The sequence below is a fragment of the Phoca vitulina genome, unplaced genomic scaffold (assembly GCF_004348235.1).
Source record: "Phoca vitulina isolate PV1807 unplaced genomic scaffold, GSC_HSeal_1.0 scaffold62, whole genome shotgun sequence".
NCBI lineage: Eukaryota > Metazoa > Chordata > Mammalia > Carnivora > Phocidae > Phoca > Phoca vitulina.
Genome location: NW_022589765.1, coordinates 366,309 through 378,686, shown reverse-complemented (window position 1 = coordinate 378,686; position 12,378 = coordinate 366,309). Strand labels below are relative to the sequence as shown.

The following is a 12,378-nucleotide window of genomic DNA, read 5'->3' as shown; positions in this document are numbered from 1 at the left end:
TTCGATATGCATTGGTGAAGCAATGGTATTATATAACCATCAGACTTTACTAATTTATATTTTTTATGTAGGCTCCATGCCCAGCATGGAGCCCAATATGGGGCTTGAACTTAATGACCTTGAGATCAAGACCTGAGCAGAGATCAAGAGTCAGATGCTTTACTGACTGAGCCACCCAGGTGCCCCAACCATCAGACTTTAAAAATACACTAGTTTGTGCTCACTTTGGAAGCACATATGCTAAAGTTGGAATGACACAGAGAAGATTAGCATGGCCCTTGTGCAAGGATGACAAGCAAATTCATGAAACATTCCATATTTTTGGAGAAATATATATAAATACCATATGATTTCACTCATATGTGAAATTTAAGAAACACAACAAATAAGTGGAAAAATAAGAGAGAGAGAGAGAAACAGACTCTTAACTTTGGAGAACAAACTGATGGTTACCAGAGGGGAGGAAGGTGGAGGGATGGGTGAAATAGATGATGGGATTCAGGAGTGCAGTTGTTGTGATGAGCACTGGGTGTTGAATTACACTGTATATTAACTAACTGGAAGTAAAAACTTAAAAACATACACTAGTTTGACCAGAGTTGTGATTGGGGGAGTAACAAGTCTGCAGGTTTCTAGTGTGGTATGGGAAAAACCACAAATGAGTCAGGAAGTAATTCCTGAGTTTTAAGATAAGTTTTGAATAAAGGGTAGTTTTGACCTAGACAAAGAAGGAAAACATATATTAGGTAAGAGGAATATAATATATAAAAGTCTACAGAAATAAACCACCATAATATCATTTTTGAAGAAATACAAGTAAATATGGGTGTATGGTGCACAAATTACATGTGGCAGGACATGAGAGTAGAGGGTAGGTAGGGATTGAATCATTAAGGGTATTGGTGTCAAACTAAAAATTCATTCTTTATTTTTAAAGTGACTGGAGCAGAACCAGATTAGAAGCAATGAGATCATTTAAGAGACAATGATAGGAATCTAGGCAAAAGACAATAGGCATATCAGAAAAATCCCTTTATGTTTGTATGTTTGAATGTATCCAATGAAACTAGGGGAAAGAAGGAATGGAAGAAGAAACAAGACTACAATTTTACTACCAAGGGAATCAGGTTGGTGGGGAGGAAAAATCCTATTTATGTTATTTGATTTGGTAAAGTAGGTATGTTTTATTTTTCTAAAAGAATTGTATAAAAAGTCAATAAATTAGAAGCTTATTTATTATTTTTTCTGCTTAAAGTATATGTACATCATCTCACTCTAAATTTGCAGTTACATTCTATTGTTCACATATACAAGATAAAGAATGACTACCTATATTTTAGCTATTGTTACTTGTGCTTTTCTTGTCATATCCAAAAAAAAAAAAAAAGTTGCCAAGACCAATGTCAAAGGGCTTTTTCTCTGTTGTCTTCTAGGAGTTTACAGTTTCAGGTCTTATGTTTAAGTCTTTAATACATTGTGAATTAATTTTCGTGGATGGTATGTGATAGGGGTCCAATTTAATTCTTCTGTATGTGGTTAACCACTCTCTCCAACATCATTTATTGAAGAGACTATCCTTTCTCCACTGAGTCAAATATTGGCTTCCTTGTTAATTATTAGTTGGCTCCCTTGTCAAATATTGGTTGACCCTGTATATGAAGGTTAATTTGGAGGCTCTCTGTTCTGTTCTGTTGGTCTTTGTGTCTGTTTTTAATGCCAATACTGTACTGTTTTGATTACTATACCTTTGTAATATAATATGAAATCAAGAAATATGATGCCTCTTACCTTGTTCTCCTTTCTTAGGATTGTTTTGGCAATTCAGAGTCATTTGTGGTTCCATACAAATTTTAGATTTTTTCTTTTTCTGTGAAAATGACATTGGAATTTTGATAAGAATTACATTAAATCTATAAATGGCTTTAAGTAGTATGGACACTTAATTTTTACTTTTAGCTTTTAAAAGATTTATTTTAGGATTCAGAGAAAAGATGGCAGAGGAGTAGGGGACCCTATTCCAACTGGTCCCTGGAATTGAGCTGGATATCTACCAGACCACTTTGAGCACCCAGGAAATCAGCCTGAGATGTAAGAAGATCTGGATCTCTACAAACAGAATATCGTGGGAGGTTGGTTTTGAGGTATGAAGCAGGGAGCTGTGATTCCACGGGCAGATATCAGAGGATAAATGGCAACAGGAGGGAGCCTGGCCATGGGGATCCTACACCACCGGTGAGCAACAGCCTCGCACGCTGGGGACGGGGCACAGACTTGCAGACCAGTAGCCACGGGGAAAGGACTTTAGGGCAGCCCCCGGGACAGAAACCCAGAGCGGCAGGGTCACGCTTGCAAACTGGGAGCAGCTGGTGGTTTTAGAAGCATAAAGGGCAGAGACATGCCCAACCTGGAGGCAGGACTGGGGGCACTGAGGAGGGGCGCACAACCCAGGATGCTGCAGTTTATAGCAACACGGACAGAAACAGAGATAGTGTGGCCTGGAGAGCTCACTAAAGAACAGACTGTGATCTCTCTGCTCTGAGGGTGGGAAACGGTCTCTTCTGCTCTGACTCTCGGAAGAGACGCGGAGAGCCGCCAGGGAAAGCCGCCAGAGAACAAAAGCCCCAAAAAACTGGTTCTCACTGAGCCCATCCCCCTCCACAGGGGGAAGAGCAACTCTGCCCAAACAGGGTTGCCTGAGTAACAGTGCGGCAGACCCCTCCCCCAGAAGACAGGCTGGGAAAACAAGAGGCCAACAACCCTAAGGTCCCTAGAAAACAGGTGCATCTTGCTTGGGTTCTGGTCAATAATTTGGATTCTATAGATATCCTCAACCACCCAACAACAGAATGACTAGGAAGAGGAACCCCCAAAATAGAAAAGACTCAAAGATTATGACTTATGCAACAGATTTACAAATGGATGCAGTTATAACCAAGATGTCGGAGATGGAATTCAGGCTAGCAATTGTGAAGACAATAGATAGAATGGAGAAATCAATTAATGGCAACATAGAGTCTCTAAGGGCAGAAATGAAAGCTGAATTGGCAGAACTTAAAAATGCTATCAATGAGATTCAATCTAATCAAGATAATCTAATAGCTAGGGTAAGTGAGGCAGAAGAATGAATAAGCGATGTGGAAGACAATTTAACAGATAAAAAGGGAAAAGAGGAGGCCAGGGAAAAACAACTCAGAATCCATGAAAATAGAATCAGAGAAATAAGTGACACCATGAAGCGTTCCAATGTCAGAATTATTGGAATCCCGGAGGGAGTGGAGAGAGAGAGAGGACTAGAAGATGTATCTGAGCAAATCGTAGCTGAGAACTTCCCTAATCTGGGGAATGAAATAAACATTCGTGTCCTAGAGGCAGAGAAGTCCCCTCCCAAGATCAAGGAAAACAGGCCAACACCCTGGTATGTAATAGTAAAACTTGCAAATCTTAGAACCAAGGAAACCATCTTAAGGGCAGTTAGGGGGAAGAGATTTCTTACATACAGAGGGAGGAACATCAGAATAACATCAGACCTATCCACAGAGACCTGGCAAGCCTGAAAGGCCTGGCAAGACATATTCAGGGTACTAAAAGAGAAGAATATGCAGCCAAGAATACATTATCTGGCAGCGCTGTCATTTAGAATGGATAGAGAGATGCAGAGCTTCCACGACCAGCAGAAACTGAAAGAATATGGGACCACTAAGCCAGCCCTGCATGAAATGTTAAGGGGGGGTCGTATAAAAGGAGAAAGACCCCAAGAGTGATATAAAACAGAAATTTACAGAGACAGTCTATAAAAACGTCTTCACAGGCAACATGGTGACAATTAATTCATATTTTCAAAAATCACTCTCAACGTGAATGGGCTAAATGCTCCCATAAAACGGGACAGGGTTGCAGATTGGATAAAAAGACAGGACCCATCCATATGCTGTCTACAAGAGACTTATTTTGAACCTAAAGATACATCCAGACTGAAACTGAAGGGATGGAGGTCCACCTTCCATGACAGCAGATCTCAATAGAAAGCTGGAGTAGCAATTCTTATATCAGACAAATTAGATTTTAAACTAAAGTCTGTAGTTAGAGACACAGAAGGACACTGTATCATTCTAGAAGGGTCTATCCAACAAGGAGATCTAACAATTGTAAATATCTATGCCCCCAACATGGGAGCAGCCATCTATATATGCTAACTGTTAATCAAAATAAAGAGTCTTATTGATAACAATACATTAATTGTAGGAGACCTCAATACTCCACTCTCAGCAAAAGACATATCATCTAAGCAGAAAATCTACAAAGAAACAAGAACTTTGAATGACACACTGGATCAGATGGATCTCATAGATATATACAGAACATTCCACCCTAAAACAACGGAATACTCATTCTTCTTGAGCAAACATGGAACTTTCTCCAGAATAGACCACATACTGGGTCACAAATCAGGTCTCAACTGATACCAAAAGATTGAGATTATTCCCTGCATATTCTCAGACCACAATGCTTTAAAACTGGAACTCAATCACAAGAAAAAATTTGGCAGAAATTCAAACACTCGGAAGTTAAAGACCACTCTGCTCAAGAATGTTTGGAAATCAGAGAAGAACTTAAACAATTCATGGAAATCAATGAGAATGAAAACACATTGGTTCAAAACCTATGGGATACTGCGAAGGTGGTCCTAAGGGGGGAAATACATAGCCATCCAAGCCTCACTCAAAAAAATAGAAAAATCCCAAATTCACCAGCTAACTGTACATCTTAAAGAACTAGAGAAAAAGCAACAAACGAGGCCTAAGCGATGCATTAGAAGAGAAACAATTAAGATTAGAGCAGAGATTAATGAATTGGAAACCAGAAACACAGTAGAACAGATCAAAGAAACTAGAAGCTGGTTCTTTGAAAGAATTAATAAGATCGATAATTCACAGACCAGACTTATCCAAAAGAAAAGAGAAAGGAACCAAATTAATAAAATTATGACTGAAATGGGAGAGATCACGACTAAAACCAAAAAATAGAAACAATTATTAGAAATTATTATCAACAACTCTATGCCAATAAACTGAGTATCTGGATGAAATGGAGGCCTTCCTGGAAACGTATAAGCTGCCAAGACTGAAACAGAAAGAAATTGGCAACCTGAATAGGCCAATAACCAGTAATGAGATTGAAGCAGTGATCAAAAACCTCCCAAAAAACAAGAGTCCAGGGCCTGAAGGATTCCCTGGGGAATTCTACCAAACATTCAAAGAAGAAATAATACCTAGTCTACTGAAGCTGGTTCAAAAAATAGAAACAGAAGGAAGCTTCCAGACTCATTCTATGAGGCCAGCATTACCTTAATCCCCAAACCAGGCAAAGACCCCATCAAAAAGGAGAATTTCAGACTGATATCCCTGATGAATATGGATTCCAAAATCCTCAACAAAATCCTAGCTAATAGGATCCAACAATACATTAAAAGGATCATCCACCACGACCAAGTGGGATTTATCCCCGGATGCAAGGTTGGTTCAACATTCACAAATCAAACAATGTGATAGAAGACAATAATAAGAGGAGGGAGAAGAACCATATGGTCCTCTCAATTGATGCAGAAAAGCATTTGACAAAATACAACATCCTTTCCTAATTAAAACTCTTCAGAGTATAAGGGTAGAGGGAACAATCCTCAAGTTCATAAAATCCATCTATGAAAAACCCACAGTGAATATCATCCTCAATGGGGAAAAGCTGAGAGCCTTTCCCTTAAGATCAGGAACACGTCAAGGATGCCCACTCTTGCCACTATTGTTCAACATAGTAATAGAAGTCCTAGCAACAACAATCAGAAAACAAAAAGAATTAAAGGTATTCAAATTGGCAAAGAAGAAGTCAAACTCTCTCTTTTCGCAGATGACATGATACTTTATGTGGAAAACCCAAAAGACTCCACCCCCAAATTACTAGAACTCATAGAGCAATTCAGTAATGTGGCAGGATACAAAATCAATGCACAGAAATCAGTTGCTTTCTTATACACTAACAACACAACTGTAGAAAGAGAAATTAGAGAAACAATTCCATTTGCAACAGCACCAAAAACCATAAGATATCTCGGAATAAACCCAGCCAAAGGAGTAAAGTATCCTTACTCTAGGAACTACAGAACACTCATGAAGGAAATTGAGGAAGACACAAAAAGATGGAAAAATATTCCATGCTAATGGATCAAAAGAATAAACATTGTTAAAATGTCTATGCTACCGAGAGCAATATATACCTTCAATGCCATCCCGATCAAAGTTCCAGTGACGTTTTTCAAAGTGCTGGAACAAACAATCTTAAAATTTGTATGGAATCAGAAAAGACCCTGAATCACCAAGGAAATGTTGAAAAAGAAAAACAAAGCTGGGGGCATCACGTTGCCCGATTTCAAGCTATATTACAAAGCTGTGATCACCAAGACAGCATGGTACTTTCACAGAAACAGACATATAGACCAATGGAACAGAATAGAGCAACCAGATATGGACCCTCAACTCTATGGTCAAATAATCTTCAACAAAGCAGGAAAAAATATGTAATGGAAAAAAGACAGTCTCTTCAGTAAATGGTGCTGGGAAAATTGGATAGCCACATGCAGAAGAATGAAACTCGACCATTCTCTAACACCATACACAAAGATAAACTCAAAATGGATAAAAGACCTCAATGTGAGACAGGAATCCATCAAAATCCTAGAGGAGAACATAAGCAGTAACCCCTTTGACATCGGCCACAGCAACTTCTTTCAAGATACATCTCCAAAAGCTAGTGGAACAAAAGCAAAAATGAACTTTTGGGATTTCATCAAAATAAAAAGCTTCAGCACAGCAAAGGAAACAGTCAACATAACAAAGAGTCAACCCATCGAATGGGAGAAGATATTTGCAAATGACACTAGAGATAAAGAGCTGGTATCCAAGATCTATAAAGAACTTCTCAAACTCAACACCCAAAAAACAAATAATCAAGTCAAAAAATGGGCAGAAGACATGAAAAGACACTTCTCTGAAGAAGACATACAAATGGCTAACAGACACATGAAAAAATGTTCATCATCATTAGCCATCAGGGAAATTCCAATCAAAACCACATTGAGATACCACCTTCCACCAGTTAGAATGGCAAAAATGGACAGGGAAAGAAACATCAAATTTTGGAGAGGTTGTGGAGAAAGGGGAACCCTCTTACACTGTTGGTGGGAATGCAAGTTGGTACAGCCACTTTGGAAAACAGTGTGGAGGTTTCTTAAAAAGTTAAATTGACCCAGCAATTGCAATCCTTGGTATTTACCCCAAAGACACAGATGTAATGAAAAGAAGGGCCATATGCACCCCAATGTTCATAGCAGCAATGTCTGCAATAGCCAAACTATGGAAAGAGCTGAGATGTCCTCCAACAGATGAATGGATAAAGAAGATGTGGTCCATATATACAATGGAATATTACTCAGCCATCAGAAAGGATGAATACCTAACTTTTACATCAACATGGGTGGGACTGGAGATTATGCTAATTGAAATAAGTCAAGCAAAGAAAGTCAATTATCATTTGGTTTCACTTATTTGTGGAACATAAGGAATAACATGGAGGACATTAGGAGAAGGAAGGGAACAATGAAGGGGGGGGAATCGGAGGGAGAGATAAACCATGAGAGATTATGGCCTCTGAGAAACAAACAGGATTTTAGATGGGAGGGGGGAGAGGAGATTGGTTAGCCCGATGATGGGTATTTAGGAGGGCATGTATTGCATGGAGACCTGAGTGTTATATGAAAACAATTGAACGTGGATCACCACCTCAAAACTAATGATGTATTGTATGGTGACTAACATAACATAATAAAATTTAAAAAAAAGATTTATTTTATCTATTTGAGAGGCAGAGAGGGAGTGAGAGAGCAAGCAGGGGAAGAGGCAGAGGGTGAAGGAGAGAGAGAATCTTAAGCAGGCTCTATGCCCAGGGCAGAGCTCAACGCAGGGCTCAGTCTTATGACCCTGAGATCATGACCTGAACCGAAATCAAAAGTTGGGTGTAACTGATTGAGCTCCCAGCCACCCCTGGGCACTTTTAACAATATTAATTTTCCTGGGGTGCCTGCCTGGCTCAGTCAGCAGAGCATGCGACTCTTGATCTCTCAGGGTCATGAGTTCAAGGCCCAAATTGGGTATAGAGCTTACATTTAAAAAATAATATTAATTTTCTTGATGCATGAACATGGAACATCTTTCTATTTTTTTTTTTTTTTCAATTTCATTTATGAATCTGGTAGTTCTCAGTGTAGATATTTTTACCTCTTTGGTTGAATTTATTCTTTTCTTTAAAGATTTTATTTATTTATTTGAGAGAGAGAGAATAAGCAGGGGGAAGGCCAGAGGGGGAGAGAGAGAGAGAGAGAGATAGATAGAGGGAGAGAGAGAGAAACAGAGATAGGTAGATAGATAGATAGATGATAGATAGAAACAGATTCCCCGCTGAGCAGGAAGCCTGATGTGGGGTTCCATCCCAGGATGTGGAGATCATGACCCAAGCTGAAAGCAGATGCTTAACTAACTGAGCCACCCAGGTGCCCCTGGCTGAATTTATTCTTAAGTATTTTATTGTTTTTGATGCTATTGTGAATGGAATAGTTTTCTTTATTTTTTCAGATATTTTATTGTTAGTGTATAGAAACACAAATGATTTTTGTATGTTGATTTTGTACCCTACAACCTTTCTGAATCTGTTGATTAATTCTCACAGTTCTTTGGTGGTCTTTTGGGTTTCTATGTATAATGTCATGCCACCTGCAAACAAAGACAATTTTACTTTTTCTTCTCTGATTTATATGCCTTTTGTTTATTTTTCATGCTTGACTGCTTTGGCTACAATTTCTAGTAGTATGTTGAATAGGAGTGGTGATAGTGGGCATGCTTGTCCTATTCCTGATCTTAGAGGAAAATGTTCCAAACTATCACTATTGAATATGATATTAGCGTGGGCTTGTCATATATAGTCTTCATTATGCTGAGGTATGTTCATTCAATACCAAATTTGTTGAGTGTTTTTTTTTTTTTTATGACAGGATGTTGTACTTTGTCAAATGCTTTTTCTGCATCTATTGAAATAATCATATGGTTTTTGTCTTTAATTCTATTAATGTGCTGTATTACATTTATTGATTTGTGTATGTTGAACCATCCCAGGGTTAAATCCTGCTTGATCATAGTGTATAATCCTCTTAATGTGCTGTTGAAATTGGTTTGCTAATATTTTGCTGATAATTTTTGCATCTATATTCATCAGGGATATTGGTCTATATTTTTTCTTTTCTTAGAGTGTCTTTTTCTGGCTTTGGTATCAAGACAATGCTGGCCTCGTAAAATGAGTTTGAGATAGTTTCCTCCTCTTCAATATTTGGAAGTTTTTTAAAAAATATTTTATTTATTTATTTATTTATTTATTTATTTATTTATTTGAGAGCGTGAGTGAGAGAGAGAGCACAAGCCAGGGGGAGAGGCAGAGGGAGAAGCAGACTCCCCACTGAGCAGGGAGCCCAACTCTGGGCTTGATTCCAGGGTCCTGGGATCATGATCTGAGCTGAAAGCAGATGCTTAACCAACTGAACCACCCAGGTGCCCTGATTTTTGGAAAAGTTTGATATGGGTTAGCATTAATTCTCCTTTGAATGTTTGTTAAAATTCATCAGTGAAACTCTCCTGTCTTGGAATTTTATTTGTTGGGATGTTTTTGATAACCGATTTAATCTCAAATATTTCATTTTAAATTTATAGACAAATTACTAAAATTTATGTTAGAAATAAGTGATATCAGTGATCATTTTAAATCACATCTATTTGGTTTGAGGTTGTCACAAAGCATAACTGCTTCTTTCCACTTCTTCCACCAATGTAAGCAAAAACGTCTCAATAGAAATATCAAGAGAAACACAGTAACTCTGAGATTTCCAAATGGAACAAATTGCAAACAGAATTTTGTTCATTCCAATCAGAGCCCAGATGTCTTAAAGCAAGCAATGGATATACATTAGATAAACATGATACATTTCACAAATCCATAAAATATTGTCTTATTTCACATGCATAAAATTAACAGGATTCTTATTTCAATTCAGTTCCCAAAATGCTACAGTCAGATAAGATATACTTAAATCCATGTGCTTCAACATCATCTTTTTATATGAATCACATTAATCATTTAAAACAAAGGGGCCCAGACTTTCACAGAGACAACTATTAAAAATGGATTCTCCTATCAAATTTATAATGAATACTTGCTTCTGTTATTAAAGAAGATAAATGAACCAGTATGGGAGAATTCAAAATAATAATATATCATATTCATCATTTTACCCAGACTTCTATCAGTAATATCCCTCCCTTGTTTTAAATATGAATATAATTTGCATAGCTATATGTTAAAGCTGTAAAAAAGTAGTAAATTACTAAAAACAACATTTTTATATTGTTAAGAACAGAAACAGCATTTTGTTGTATTTTTTTCTTATTTTTTTTAACATAAAACTTAATGAAACTATGTCTCTGTGAACAATTGGTTCAATAATTTTGACCTAACTAGTGGGCCAAGCACCTTTTTTCAGCTCAATATAACTGCCAGAAAAATTAATTTACCAAATTTTCTATGTTTTTTTACTGAACTGATCTTTTTATAACTGAATATGCAAGTAAATTCATTAAAAAATATTTGTACATGTCATTTGGAGAATAAAATGCCTGCAAACAGAATCTCAAGTGAATGGTGTGAGCGTGTGTGTGTGTGTGTGTGTGTGTATTTTTTCAAGAAGGATAAAAGCTAGAAAAGAGAACAGAGGTCAGCTAGATGAAACCATGACCTTGCAATTAGAATGCACCTCAAACTATAACATGGTGAGGGAAAATCAGAAGGTAAAAGATGCAGCACATAATATAAAGTCCTAGATTTTCATTTGTGTCATGACCCACATTTTGTGTGAATAATCAAAAACTGGGCATTTAGCATTGGGACAATTTTTTCCAAAGGTAATCCCACAATAAAGCTAGATATTGGATTGACAGTTGTAATATAATTATTCAAGTTTACTTGAGAAGTTCAGTGATCATTTGTTATTTTTGTTTTTTTGTCCATTACTCACCCACTTACCATCTTAAGTGCCTAATAACCTTTCTTGATTTATAAACAGGCAGCAGAAGACAAATGAACCAACATCTGGGGCTGGCTGACCTTTCCTGGATTTCTGAGGCCTTAAACTCTCATTTATTTTTCTTCTACAAGTGTATAAATCAAAATAAGGCAGGTCATACAAAGAAGAGTTAACTTTGTCAGTGGCATATATTTATGTCTTCGTTGAAGAAAAATCTACATCAGAGCCATTCCTTTCCTGTTCATTGACTGTGCAGTGATTTCCAAACAAGTGACAGAAGCACTCCAAACTTAGATGATTTTAACCCTTAAATCAAAAGGATTTGGTCTTCAAAGCAAAAATAAGCACAATCAATAATTATGTTTTTCTTGTATACTACTTACATTGTATGAGCTCTGATTTAAGTGGAAACTATAATTGGGAGAAGGCAAACACATCTATGTGACAAACATGAAGGCTGATTGGCATTATGATCCTACCATTGCTTATGTTCTACTCAATTGTACTAGCATTTATTTTTTGTTGTTTTGTAGTAGTTTCTTGCATTTTTTACTATTTTCCTTAACTAGACTATGATATACATGCCCTATTTCTCCTTTGCTGCTGTTTACTGGAGCTGATTTATAAGAAAATTAAAATACCAGGGCTCTACATTTTCAATAAGGGTTGATATATTTTAATAGTCAAAAAAATCCTAATTTTCTGAGTATCTCTTGTCATTTAACCAAAAAAGTAAAAAAAAAAATCACATTATTTGATTATGGACTTGTAGAATAAAACATCATTTCTTCAACAATCAATTATCTAGCTGAACGTAATTATTTGATCAGTGAATCTAGAGAAGGCATAGAAATGACTATCAAGAAAATAGTCACACCACTGTCTTTGAAAAAGTAATTTTATGGTTAAAGAAAGATATTTCTCCATTAAAGATTGGTCCGTTTCATGGGGCGCCTGGGTGGCTCAGTTGGTTAAGCGACTGCCTTCGGCTCAGGTCATGATCCTGGAGTCCCAGGATCGAGTCCCGCATCGGGCTCCCTGCTCAGCAGGGAGTCTGCTTCTCCCTCTGACCCTCCTCCCTCTCATGCTCTCTGTCTCTCATTCTCTCTCTCGCAAATAAATAAAATCTTTAAAAAAAAAAAAAAAAAAAAGATTGGTCCGTTTCACAGTAAACACGAAGAAAAAGCTGATGTGTGGAGTTTCTTTTG

At 37.2% G+C, this 12,378-nt stretch overlaps 1 non-coding gene across 1 annotated transcript; it reads left to right on the top strand.

The window, feature by feature from the left end:
* Positions 1-216: 216 nt before the first annotated feature.
* LOC116623928 lies at positions 217-323 on the top strand. The gene has a single exon (XR_004297799.1). It is a non-coding gene; the product is annotated as a U6 spliceosomal RNA (small nuclear RNA).
* The last annotated feature ends 12,055 nt before the right edge of the window (positions 324-12,378 follow it).